We start from the raw sequence: 4387 nt of genomic DNA, 5'->3' as shown, positions 1-4387 counted from the left end.
AAAAAAAAAAAAAAGAAATGCTGCTTTGACTTTTTTTATAAAAGCCCTCTCCCCAAAATATTTTTGTTCAAGGGAAGTACAGTTCCATAAAATGACATAAGAATATTTAGAAAAGCTAAGCTACTTAAATATTTTATATATTCGGGCCAATTCTATCCTTTGGTTCACTTATTTTTATACATATTTTTTCCCTTTTAAAGGGTCACACAAATGTCAAACCAATTTTTAATAATTTTTTTCCTTTTTGAGTTGAGGTGATTTGCTTATTTTTTAAAATCAGAAATAAAATTATATGTTGTTGAGAAACAGCCAGAAAGATTAAAAGAAATTCTCCTCAGAAAAGAAACGGAATCCTTTGATTTGACTTCTTCGTATCACTTAAAGATTTATGTAAGTATAAAAATTTTAACTGGGTCTTTGAAACAGTATGTTTGCATGATTAAAATTCCTATCTAAGACTGTAGGAGTTTATTAACTTTTCCTTAATACACAGATATTTACTGATCTCTGTAGACTGAGGGGAACTTAAACATCTTAATAATATATAACAAAATCACAACTTTCTGGATACTCTATGTCTAAATAGCTCTGGAACTGGAATATCTTGAGGTGGGGGAAAAGTAGAGCATGGGGACTGGTGGAGCAGGGAGATTTGCAAATTCTTTTTGTTGAGTGACACCATAAGAACTGCTAAAAGACCTGAAGATTATATTCAATTTGTTATAATAGCCAAGTCTCCACAGGGGAAAAAAGACTGAATGAATGACAATGTTTATAAAAGATCAGCCTTGTCACACAAATGCTGGAGTGTGAGAGAAGCCAGCAGGAGACATGAGAGAAGAGAAACAACAGAACAGGAAAGCACACTTAAGGAATACCTGAGAGAGTAGCAAACACCAGGAAGCAGAAATGAGTTTGCAAAAGCCCAGTTAATACCCTCTGGGCTGTAAGTGCGTCACATGCAGATAACCAACCAAGACAGTCCACCCCCAGATGGCACATTTACTGGTTACAGAGTCATAGTAATAGATACGCCGTACTGAACACAGTACAGGCTGAGTATCCCTTATCCAAAATGCTCGGGACCAGAAGTGTTCCAGATTTTAGATTTTTTTTTTTCAGATTTCAGAACATTTGCATTACATGGGTTGAGCATGTGAAGGAGCTCAGGAAATTTCACCCCAAAATATGACTCCTTGGTATAAAGAGCCCTTAGAGATCAACAGGCTCTTGGAAGGGGCTTTCCCTCTATCTGCATAACCAGACAGACCCATCGAAAGTATAACTTCCCTGCTATCTCAATAAATTGCAGGAAAGATCAAGAACGCAACCAGTGACCCAAATAATTTTAAACATAATGCCTGTGTCTCAGGTTAATGTACAAGTCAATCTGTTTCCCCCATCCATTCATCCTCCCTAGCAACCATTTATTGTCCCTAACCAGAATTACCTATATTCCTCATCTCCCCTGACCCTCTAAAAGGAGGGGTATAAAAATTTCTGGACCGCATTGGGATATTGGGTAATCATTCTGTGATTCTCCCTCTGTATGCCTGAACTGTGAGTTGATCATTCAGAGAACTTTCAGGGGAAAGGGGAAGTTTTCCCCTCACCCCTACATATCCCTAATCCAAAAATCTGAAATCAGAAATGCACTGGATGTGACACTGAATCAAACAAAAAAATAAAAAATTAAAATAAATAAATAAATGCATTGGAGCATTTCCTTTGAGCATGATGTCAGCACTCAAAAAGTTTCAGATTTTGGATTTTCAACCTGTAATTTATACAGAATTAATAAGACAAAACAAGCAAAAAGCCTAGGATACATAAAGAAGAGAAGTGTTAAACAACAAAAAGCTGTACTAGCACTAAAAGATACTTGAAGGAAACAAGCACAGGGAGAGGACGGCCTAAATGACAGCCCTCATCGTCACTCTCTTTCTTCATAGGCACTCCAGAAGAGATGTAAGAGAATCAGGCCTACTGTGGTGTGAAATAATTTTAGAAGGTAAATTTGCCAGTTATCAAGGCATCTTCTCTAAAAACTAATTCAAAGCATATGGAGGCAGTGACCACTTGTCTGTCACGTCACATGAACATTTGCATTTGCATCCCCATTTTTAGTACCTCCAAATAATGATACGTGTAATGTTGAACTAATAAAGGTCATCAGGAAAGACACGTTTAGTAGACTATTGAAGAAATGAGGGACACTGTATATAAAATTCCACCTAAAAAACTTTCTACCACTTAAAGTGCTAATTTTCAGCTAAGAGGAAGACTTGCCAGCATGTCTGATGAATTCAGATCATCCACGTACCACTGTATGTTCCCAAAATTCCTCCAAAGCTCCCCTTTATTTATTTATTCAAAACTATTTCAGCTGGGCGCGGGGGCTCACGCCTGTAATCCTAGCACTCTGGGAGGCCGAGGTGGGAAGATTGCTTGAGGCAGGAGTTCGAGACCAGTCTGAGCAAGAGGGAGACCCTGTCTCTACCAAAAACAGAAAAAATTAGCCATGTGGGTGGCGCAAGCCTGTAGTCTCAGCTACTCAGAAGACTGAGGCAGGAGGATCACTTAAGACCAGAATTTTGAGGTTGTGGTCAGCTATGATGACACCACTGCACCCTAGCTTGGGAGACAGAGCAACATCCTGCCTCAAAAAAAAACCCCAGAAAACAAAAAAACTATTTTTCTAAATAGCAGTTATCTACTTTATAGTATAATACATTCTTGGAAGCTCCAAAATCAAATGTGGAAACTCGAACAGCAGACTTAAGGGGCTTTCGATCTTAACTAACTAAAAATGATTAGAAAGTCCTTAATTATATCTTGTAATCATTGGATATTTTATTGCATTTTGTCTTATTTTATTTTTAACAGGGAAAATAGAAAAACAGAAGTGGTGGTACTAATCATAATGTGAAAGGAACTAAGTGTCTCTGACTCAATACAGTAGGAGACCAAGATGGAAATATGTAGTTTTATTTGGATGCTCATTGGACATTAGCTGGTCAGCCATGTATCCCATTGAAAAAAAAATTAAACACTATGTATGAAATGCTGGACACAAATGGCTGCACAAACAGCACTATTGTACAGAAGACACTGTCAACACAAAGCAGAGCATTAGAATGCTGTTTTTTGTAACTGAATTTTAAAAGTTTTTTTTTTAACAACTTAATGTTCTTTTTGTTTTTTTTAATTTTCACTGACTTGTCCAAAATGTACACCAAAGTCTAAACTCAACACAGAAAAGAAAGGCACTTTGCAAGAGTCAGTGTATTCTCTAGGAAAAGTGTGGGTTCTATCAGCCAGTGCCAACACTTCACTGTAAAAAAGAAAAAAAGTCACACTTACCTCAAAAGGTACAATTATAGCATGTCATCAGCTCTTCAATAAAAACAGAATCTGCCTGTTAGGATTTATATCTAATTGTGGTGGGTGTAGGAGTAAAAGGCCTAGGCTGGAGAGGAGGGCAAAATAAATCTAGCCACTGAATCTTCTCATTCCTTTTAGAAAATTCCATTTTTAGATTTAGGGTTTTCAGATTTGCTTTGGCTGGCCTAAGAATTTTGGCATGGTGCTCTAAATCCAGCCAAGAACAATGAAGAAATACTGCATGCATAAAGCTAGGGAGGGTTAGTGTTCCAGGCTGAGAGAGAGAGCAGCATCAGATGCTCTGAGGCCCTGGAAAGGCAGGGTTTCAAAGGCAGAGATCAGCAGGAGAATCACAGATCAAGGATCAGCACAAACCTGCTGCCACTGCTACCCTGCAAACTCTCCAATAAAACTTTTAGCCAGACATCGATTCTAAGTTTGAGCTCCCTAAAACAATCACACTAAAACGCTAACCCTGAGGGATGAGAAAAACACATTAAGAAATGCACTTACTTATAGCTTCGAAAGTAAATCTTCCCACTCAGTGCAGTGAAGTGCAGAACATACTCTAATCCAGCCAGGCGGATATTTGGTACTGTGGGTCCTCTGAAAAAATCTAAAAGCACATATTAAGTTGTTTAAAAAAAAAAAAAAAAAAACTTTTAAAATTCAGTTACAAAAAAACAGCATTCTAACTGCTGACAAGATAGGTAGCACAAAAAATGATCTCTGAACAATGTCTGAAGGTCTCACCCCTCAACCATTTAATTTCGTGACTTTATTTCTGCATTCAGTTAACTGAAGTATGTAATTTTTCAGTTTTTGGGTTTTTTTTTGAGACAGAGTCTCGCTTTTTTTTCATTTAAAAGCATATAATTTGGTGGCTTTTAGTATATTCACAAGGTTGTATGTCTGAAGGTCTCACCCCTCAACCATTTAATTTCGTGACTTTATTTCTGCATTCAGTTAACTGAAGTATGTAATTTTTCAGTTTTTGGTTTTT

The sequence above is a fragment of the Propithecus coquereli genome, unplaced genomic scaffold (assembly GCF_000956105.1).
Source record: "Propithecus coquereli isolate 6110/MARCELLA unplaced genomic scaffold, Pcoq_1.0 Scaffold189, whole genome shotgun sequence".
Lineage (NCBI taxonomy): Eukaryota > Metazoa > Chordata > Mammalia > Primates > Indriidae > Propithecus > Propithecus coquereli.
This window is presented reverse-complemented; position numbering follows the sequence as displayed.